Source organism: Mastomys coucha, unplaced genomic scaffold (assembly GCF_008632895.1).
Source record: "Mastomys coucha isolate ucsf_1 unplaced genomic scaffold, UCSF_Mcou_1 pScaffold2, whole genome shotgun sequence".
NCBI lineage: Eukaryota > Metazoa > Chordata > Mammalia > Rodentia > Muridae > Mastomys > Mastomys coucha.
The window spans coordinates 24483480-24493881 of record NW_022196902.1 but is presented as its reverse complement, the minus strand read 5'-3'; positions in this window follow the sequence as shown (position 1 = coordinate 24493881).

The following is a 10402-nucleotide window of genomic DNA, read 5'->3' as shown; positions in this document are numbered from 1 at the left end:
AGATTCTGGATGGTTTTGCTCATTCCCTTCACCTGTTTGATTGTGTTTTCCTGTAGTTCTTTAAGGGGATTTTTGTGTCTCCTCTTGAAGGGCTTCTAGCTGTTTACCTATGTTCTCCTGTATTTCTTTGAGGGTGCTATTTATGTCTTTCTTAAAGTCCTGTATCATAACCATGAGAAGTGATTTTTATATCTGAATCTTGCTTTTCTGGTGTAATGGTGTCCAGGACTTGCTATGGTGGTAGAATTGGGTTCTGATGATGGCAAGTGACCTTGGTTTGTGTTGTTTATTTTCTTATGCTTGCCTCCTGCCATTTGGTTATCTCTAGTGCTACCTGCCCTTGCTAAATCTGACTGGAGCCTGTTCTTCTTATGATCCTGGTTGTATCAGAACTCCTCAGAGTCAGTCTGTCTCTGTGATCCTGTGATTCTGGGATCCTGTGATCCTGGGCTTGTTAGAGCACCTGGGAGTGGGACTTCCTCTGGGTGTTGTGGGACTGGCTGCAGAGCTTGTGCCCAAGGTCTGCTCAGAACACCAGCCCAGAGAGACCACCAAGCAGAACTTTTAATGCATTGTTCTTTTGGTTTTTTTTCTATGTTCAAGAGTCTACTTTATTTCATATCAATCTAATCTTATTATTTTTCATTGATAATTATTGCACGATACATTGTTTACCATTACTTTACTTCTTATTGTCCTGAATTATTTTATTTGAAATGAGGTTCTTATAGAAATATACTTGGGTCATATATTTTAACTACTCTGATAATCTTAGTTTATTAAAGAATGTGTGTATGTTATGTACATTTAGTGAAAATACTGATATTTACTTTAAAATAACCCTTTTTCCTTTTTTAAAAATTGTACTTTTTCTGTTTTATTTTTACCATAAAGTTGAATTGAACATGTTGAGCATATTTTTGAATTCTGTTTTAAGTACCCATGTAAAAAGTGTTAGTATATATTTTTGTAGAACTTTATGAAGAGGACGTTCTAGTGGCTACATATGAAGGCCTACTGGGGCTGCTGTTACCTATTATTGGTTTCCGTACATGTGAAATCAGATCTCCTTTTCCTTGTCTTTACTTATACGTTTCCAGAATTAAATTTAGAAACTCAGAACATTTTAAATTTTTATTTATTTTTGAAAATTTGTTATGAGTACTGTATTTACATCATTATCCACCTCTCCTTCCCACGGTTCTTCCTATGTCCCTCTGCCAATTCATGGCCTCTTATTCTTTAATCATGGCATATAACTCTAATATATATTCTATTAAATACATTAAGTTAAAATAGTATATTATAATGTATAAAATATTATATGTAATATTGTTATATAATTTTTAGATTATATATTATATACTACTCTATAATATATGATATATTCTAAACACATTATATACAATATTTTCACAAAATATATGATACAAAACATATTAAAATATATTATACATACATGTATGATGTATAAAAATCCTGCTGATTGTGTAGTGTTGCTCGTATGTGTTCGGGGTTGACACCCTAAGATTTGATAAACCTATTCAGGGTTCAGGGGTCTCATTTCTGGAGAAAACTGATTCTTTCTCTTTCTCTCCTTCTCTCAGCTGTTATTAATTGCCTATATCTCCTCTTCTAGGGCTGAAGCCTTATGAGAATTCTCCATCCACAGTGACATGCCAACTGAAGCTATAATTTGTAAGGTCTTGTTCAAGCACACATATTGAAGAAAATTCCTGGGGGCAGCACCCTGTCATATACAAGAGACACAATCTCATACCCCATCCTCAGGCTCTCACAATCTTTTCATACCTCTTCTTTAATATTCCCTGAGTCTTTGGCATAGGAGTTTGGTATGCCATGGTCAGTTGTTTTCTGCGCTTTGACCAGTTTTACCTATCTGTAATTGTCTACATCTGCTACGAAAATGTTTCTTTGGAGGAAGTGAGTGAGAGTTACCCTTACCTGTCGATATGAGGATAAATATTTAGAATGTAAAAAGTATAGTGATTTAGTAAAGTGGCAGTTAAAAAAGATAGATAAATAGATAGAAGATGAGAAAGATAAAGATGATAAAGATAAATGATAAACATAGATGATAATAGAGTATATATATATATATATATATATATATATATATAGGCCTAATTAACACATTTTATTGCTTCTTTTACCTTTTGAAGTTATAATTACCACCATTCATCTCTTCCCTTTCCTCCCTCCAAATGTTCTGATATACCCCTTCTTGTTCTCTTTCAACTCCACGACTTCTTTTTATTAATTGTTGTTATATGTATATACTTGTCTATGTAAAGGTTAAGTAAACACAAAGCAATGTGATTCCATATGGCTTTTTCAAACACCCTTAGTGTTGTTGATCCCCCTCCTTCCATCTCCCATTATTATCCTCTCTCCTTTCTCTCCTGGTATGGTACCCTTCCACTATCACTGTTCTTATTTATTCGTTATAGTATCTAATAGCCTACTAGTCCCTCATCTAGAGTTCCTTTTCTCCACCGCCTTCACTGGCTACATTTCTGCTTCCTGTGTTCTTTCTTCTTTTGTGATGTTCAAGGTGCTCTTCTTTATATCTTTCCACTTCCTGATTTTTCTCTTAGCCCTTTCATAAGTGCAGATATGTGGCTAACCACATCTTAACTCTCTGTCATCTGACAGCACTTCTGTTTAGAAAGGATTTACCACATTTATAATTGTAGTCTTTTGGCCCTTGGAAATGTTCTATTTCCTTCTGGCTTCATGGTTTCTAAGGAGAGATCTTTCACTTAAATTGTATTTTTTGTCCTATGGGGCTGAAGATGTACTGTGATGGCTGAACACTCACTTGATTAGCAAGTGTAAGGCCTTGGATTTCGTCCCTAATACATATTAAATAATATATATATTAATATATAAAATATTAAAATATTAATAATTTAATATATAAAATATTAAAATATATAAAATTTAAATATATAAAATTAAAAATATTTAAAAATTAAAAATATAAAAATATATAATATTAAATATATATTAAAAATCAAAGATGAAAATTATTCCTGCAGAAAAGGTGCCCTCTCTCTCTTTCTCCCTCCTACTCCCTCCTTCTCTTTGTAGTCATCTCTCCCCTCCCTCCCCTACCCCTCCCTCTCTTTCTCCCTCCCACTCCCTCCTTCTCTTTGTAGTCATCTCTCTCCTCCCTCCCCTACCCCTCTCTCTCTTTCTCTCTCCCTCTCCCTCCTTCTCTTTGTAGTCATCTCTCTCCTCCCTCCCCCACCCCTCTCTCTCCTTTCTCCTCCTTTTCTCCCATTTTTCCTTTTCTTCTTTCTCTCCTCCCTTCAATATTTCTTTCATTAGCTTTCAGAGTTTGAGCTTACATTGTTTCAGATCCACTAAGCTCCTTGAATCTACAGTGTGGTTTCAGGGAAGCAAGTCTGAAATGTTCTCAACCACTATTCCTTAGAATTTATCAGTACTGTCTTCCTTTCCATCTACCCTGTGACTGCAACTCATAATGGTATATCTCTTCCCTTTTCTCCCTTATTTCTCTGAAGCAGTGGTTCTCAACCTTCCTAGTGATGCAAACCTTTAATGTCGTTCCTGATGTTGTGGTGACCCTCCCCCAACCATACAATTATTTTGTTGCTATTTCATAACTGTAAATTTGCTACTATTGTGCATTGTGATGTAAATATCTATATGCAGGATGTCCGATATGTGAGCCACAGGCTGGGAAACCACCACTGTGGACCTTTTCATTTTGTGTCTTTTCCTAGTTATTCTTTCTATGTTATTTCTATTACTCTGTTTTTATCTTCATTGATTTCTCTGCCTACTCCATTCTATTTTTGAGACTAGAAACCGAGTGTGTTAGTTTGGGTTTTACTGTTGTGAACAGACACAATGACCAAGGCGACTCTTATAAACGACAACATTTAATTGGGGCTGACTTACAGATTCAGAGGTTCAGTCCGTTATCATCAAGGCAGGAACATGGCAGTGTCCAGGCAGGAATGATGAGGGAAGAGCTGAAAGTTCTACATCTCCTTCCAAAAACAAGAGAAGACCGACTTCCAGGCAGCTGGGATGAGAACCTTAAAGCCCATCCCCACAGAGACACACTTTTTAAAACTAGGCCACATCTACTTCCACAAAACCACACCTACTAATAGAGCCACTCCCTGGGCCAAGCGTACTCTACCACATTGAGTTTTTTATTTAGGTTCTTATATTCTTTTCATGTAGATTTTTTACATTTGATTCAAACACATACACAAATACATACACACACACACATACACACACACACCTCTGTTACTGTACAGAGATTGTCATTTTATTTGTCCATACCTGTTTATTATTGCTACTAAAGGGTATGTATGATAGCCATATAAAAATATTTCATCTTTAATTCTAATATGTCTATTTTCTCAGTGTGGACACCTATTGAGAGTTTTTGGTTTTGCTCAGTTTGAGATTTAAAGAATGGTTGCTGCAGGTAGTAAAAAATAATTAATAAGTTCTAGAGCGGGGTTCCTTCCTGCCTTAGACCATTTATATATTCCTGGCTGAAACACATGCACACAGCCTTTATATTTTAATATGCCTTATACCACACAATAGCTGGCCAACTGCCTACCCTCCATGCTGTTAGAATCTACCTCCTTTCCATAACCCAAGTTAGTACTTACTAGGCTTCACCTGGTTGCTCTTAGCTCCAAGCAGGGAGCCTTTTGGGCTATCTTCTCTGGACCCAGAGGCCATAGCAACTCTTCTTGTTTCTCTGTCCCATGGCGGCTCTCTTTCTCTCTTCTTCCTTTTGGTCTCTAGCCTGGGGAAACCTAAACCCCACCTATTTCTCTTCCCAACTAATGGCTGCAGGCATCTTTATTTATCAGTCAGACTTAACTAGGGGCAGCGTCCCTTGGCCTCTTGTGCAAACAGTATGAGGTATCCAAATTAACATTAGAATACAAGCAGCATTAGGCCAACCTGCTACAGATGCATTCTTTTAGAATAAAAGAATCCAAAATAACAGGAAAGAACATCCCAGGGACCTTCTGATGGTAGAAATAAACTTTGAAGAAGATCGAATTCTACTTCTAATTTAGCAAAATCCACAGAGTGACTATTAAAAATCCATCTGACCTAACTTTTGCTTTCCCTCAACATATTAATCTTGCTCATTTTCCTATAACTAAAAGTCATCAAGCTAGGGCTAGAGAGATGGCTACAACCTTCACACAGACATACATGCAGACAAATCACCAGTGTACATAAAATAAAAATAAATAAATTGTTTTTTAAAAGTCATTAAACCCTGAAGGGAAATAATAGCTGAGGAAGAGAGATGGAAGTTTCTTGCTTTTCTGTCACTGGTTCTAGTGAGAGATGAGCTTCAAGAAAAGTGTGCTTGGCATGGAGAGGCCCTGAAACCTGTCAGCATTTAGGACTCAGTTTAAAGGGAACTCAGAGCTGGGTTTGGGCTCCTGAATTCCTGCCTGTTTCTATTACATGTACTTCCATCTCCCAGACAAATGTTTATTTCAAATTTTCAAGACTTCATTTCCAAAAAACCCTGCTTATTTTTTGATGAATTTATGAAAAGAAAACCAATACGCTGACAACAATAGTTGGTATAAGGACCTCAAAAACCCGTGATGTCATATAAGCAGGCCTCTCAGACCTGTTGCCAAGGCTACAGCCACCATATTCCCAGAATCCATTGGGCTCACCTCCCACCTTTACCTGTGACCATGTCACCATCCATATCTATCTATCTATCTATCTATCTATCTATCTATCTATCTATCTATCTATCTATCTGGAACGCCCCTCCCTTCTCTCTCTCTCTTCCCCGCTTTCTTTTTCTGCCACCTTTTCTCTCTCTCTCCCAGTAAAACTCTTACACATGGAACTGTTTTGGGCCTAGTGAACTGTGTTCATACATGAGCCCCTATTCTAACACACCCACAACCCCCATCTCTTCTTTATTGAATGGCCAGTATCAGTTCCTCTACCAAAGGCAAATGTGGACAGATGCTTATCCAAGCCAGACAACCTATACTTGCTTATCTCATCTAATCTCAGAGACGCTCTGTGACATATGCCCTGTACATAAACTTCATCTGCACAGCATGAGTTAGTAGCTCAGCATCCATGATCCTGGAAACCAGTGAGTTCTGTGGCTGAGGATCAAAGGCTCAAAGTCTTATAACATAGCTGCCATGGGACTGGTTTTAGCTCTATCCTAATCTTGTTTTCTAACGTGTGTTTTGTTTGCTGAATTCATCAGTACTGTACTTTGTTTCCCTTGCTAATAAGATTTTCACCAGAAGTAAAGTGGAGTCTGTTACAGCTGGACTTCCAGTGGATCTACAACATCAGAGGGCAGCTGTTCTATCTGCTCAAGTCACGAAATCATCCCAGGTCTCTCGGAAATTCAGGAGTCATATTTGATTATCTTTGAGCTCAAGAACTCTGTTGTTGATTGTTTTTATCTCTCTGGGATGAATTACGAACATCACAGAAGCTTCTAGAATATACTTGATTAAATTTTATTACATCATATCTTGTTTACAAACAAAGCTACAAAGATGCTAATATTTTTTTAAAAAGAAAAAATTCTTCATATCAAATTTACTTTTAAGCAGCTAGGAAATAGAGAAATCTAAGTTTGTAGAATGAATATTATAGGACTGTAGGATTTTTTTTCTATGTTCTATATATGTCATTCTCTTGTTATGACAAAGAAAAATTTGCACATTCTATTGGGGATGTGTTCACTTTTACTGGAACCCTCCAATAAATTCTTTATTTTATTTTATTTTATTTTATTTTATTTTATTTTATTTTACATCAGTGTTCCGCCTCCATATGTGTCTGTATGAGGGTGTTGTATCTCCTGGAACTGAAATTACAGACGTCTGTGAGCTGCCATGTGGATGCTGATACTTGTCTGATAAATTCTTAATTGTTGTGAGGTTCAATGGAATGATTTGAATGAGAATGGTCTCCAGAGGCTCACCTACTTGAATGTTTGGGCTCTAGTTGGTAAAACTGGTTTTGGAAAGGATTACTAATCCATAGCCTTGTTGGAAGAAGTGTATCACTGGGGGTAGCCTTTGAACTGTGTAATCCAGAGGCAGACTCTACCTCAAAGGAAAATGGAAATGGTCAATCAGCTCCTATAAAATTGTCCTCTGACCTTATCCCATGAGCCCTGTGGCTCACACTATCTGCTTCACCCCAACCTCCACCAAAACACATAATGCAGAAACACACCATTGAAGTTAGGAGTTTATGTAATCCTACAAAAACATTTTACTCTTAACTGAATAAGAATTCATCAGGCAGCTGTTTTTCTCGGGAGACTTTTTCTAAGTATAAAACAAAATAAATGCCAAGTTAGACAAGCAAGATTCAGGGAAGTTGAAGCTTAACAGGAGGGTTTATCAAAGAAGAGGTGAAGTTTGATGTAGGTGTAAAAAGTAAGCAGGAGGTAAAGATGGGTGCTAAAGTTAGTCCTGGTTCTTTTTCCCAGCCCTATACTCTCAGAAATAAGACTTAAACACAAACTATATTTACAAATACCTTGGCCATATAGCTAGGCTCTTCTCTGAGTAGATCACAACTTAGATAACTCAATTATCTTAACCTAAATTCTGCCATGTGGCTGGTTACCTGTGCTAAGGTACCATACGTCCATCTCCTCACGTCTTACCAGATGAATCTTCCTGCTCCTGGCTCTCTCCCAGAATTCTTTCTGCCTTCCAGATATCCCACTTTCTATTTTTTGCCTAAGCCACAGGCCATAGGCTTTTTAATTGACAGGTGATGCAATGATACAATACACAAAGATTCTTCACAGATGGGTAGAAATATACTGGTTTTTCTCCATTTCTACCTGGGTTCTACATGCAATAGTGGGTTCTTACCCTATGTTCTTATATTATTTTTAAAAGCCATAATTAAAAATTAAAAGTCAAATAACTACTAAGATAATGTACAGTCATTTCTTTATGTGCTTGAGGATAACAGCACACATCTTTTTTCAACATGTTTCTCAAATAAATAATTTTAAATGTCTCCTTTAAAGGCCTACTTGACATGGTAATGATCACAAATGTGCATGTATTTCATGGCACTAATTGTAAACTTAAAAATAGTTAAGATGAGAGATTATATTTATAAAGTCACTTTCAAAAACAGAAACATGTTTACTGTCTCAGGTATAATATCTTACTCAGTGGAAATATTTTGTGTTTAGTTGATAACCTGTGGCACATAGCCATAATAGTATATTTCCATGACACATGAGTATTGGAGCCTTCTAGCCGTATAAGCAGATTTATTTTCCAGAGTGGGTTAACTGATAATGTGGGACTACAGGAAGTCAGAACACTTCCAGACAACTCTAGGGATGAAACTGTTTTTCTTTATTGAAATGATATATATTCCCAAACATACAAGAGAAAATGATCATCTAACCTCTCAGGATAAGTCTCAGGCAATGCACACTTGGAATGTAAAGTCAAGAACAGAATAATTTGGGAATTAAAGAAAGCCCTTGCCCATTCAAATTACTTACTCTAGAATCCAGAGGCCAAGAAAGAATGAGATCAAAGCCTGGGACTGGCCAGCAAGGGTAGCCAGGACCTTTAGCTTTTTCTCATCCATCAGCAAGTCCTCTCTTCCTATAGTTTCTTGAAAAGGCAATTTATGAGACTGTGCCCCAGATCCATTTTCCTTCCTGGTCCCTAAACAAATATTCTAGATAGAAATTTCTCACAGAGCACTAGATATGAGAGTGGAGGCTTGTAATCCCACTATGTAAGAGACCAAGGCAGGAGGATAGTGAAGTCTAGGGCACCTGGGCATGTGTGGGTAGCTGCAAGCTGGTAGGGGCTACATTGCAAACCATGTCTCAAATAAACCAATCCTGGTAGCTATAATGGATACATATTTTTAAACGATGGCAGTCTGTCTGAGATCTGAAATAAGAAAGAGGGTATGAGGCTTCCATTCTACCTCATAACCAACCTTCAGAATTTGATCCTTCAGGCTCTTTCTTACTAAAGTTATAAATAGGCCCGGTCTTTAACAAAATTTGCAGCATGTGTTTGTTTCCTAAGTGTTTGCCCAGACCTCTGCTATAAAGCCCAAAGTGGTGGTTCATATACCTGTAATCACAGCGTCTGAGAGGTGGAGGCTGGAGGAACAGGAGGTCAAGGCCAGCGTTGACTATGCAGTAAGGTTGAGAGCAAGCTAGGGTATTTGAGACTGTCTGGAAAGAACACAACAAAGAAAGCTGTATTTTGCATATAGAAAAGGAAGAATATGAACATAGCAGAGGCCATCAACAGCCTTTTAAAATAAAAGGAAAAGCTGATGCAAATCAGACTCTGTGGCATGCTATACGTACAACTATCACCAATTGTTCCTGCATATGGTCACTGGTTAAGTGACACTCATGAGCTATGTCTGATTAACAACCCCAGGATGATATGTCTTGTGCAACAGCAAATCTTATTCATGAACAGCTACCAGAGACTCAAGAGCGAGGGAAGACTGGTGATAGTCTACATTTTTAGGGCTTTGCTATATTTCAGTCAGCACATTGAACACTTTGTTTTGAACATTTCTAAACCTAATCAAGCTTCTTCTAAAAAGAAATAAATATCATCATTGTACAGTTTGAGAACACTGGAATTTAAAGAAGCTAAGTAATTTATCCATGCTAATAATTATGTAATTTTAGTGGCTTGGGTTCCTTCTGGTCTCTCTGGGTTGGTGTCCTGAGCAGACCTTGGGTGCAAGCTCCGCAGCCAGTCCCACAACACCCAGAGGAAGCTCCACTACCAGGCAGTCTGACATGTCCAGGAACAGAGGTGAGGAGGACCCACCATCTGTTCCAACAGTGGGAGTAACTGGGACGAGCGGGACCAGGCACACAGGAACTCTGCCAGCCAAGTGGCTCAGGTTCCTTCTGGTCTCTCTGGGCTGGTGTACTGAGCAGACCTTGGGCAAAAGCTCCACCGCCAGTCCCACAACACCCAGAGGAAGTCCCACTCCCAGGTGCTCTGACAAGCCTAGGATCACTGGATCCCAGAATCATAAGATCACAGAGACGGCTTGACTCTGAGGAGTTCTGACACAAAAAGGATCACAGGAAGGACAGGCTCCAGTCAGATTTAGCAAGGGCAGGTGATGGCAGGGGGCAAGCATAAGAAAATAAACAACACAAACCAAGGTCACTTGGTATCATCAGAACCCAATTCTTCCTCCATAGCAAGCCCTGGACACACCATTACACCAGAAAAGCAAGATTCAGATACAAAAATCACTTCTCATGGTGATGATACAGGACTTTAAGAAAGACATAAATAGCACCCTCAAAGAAATA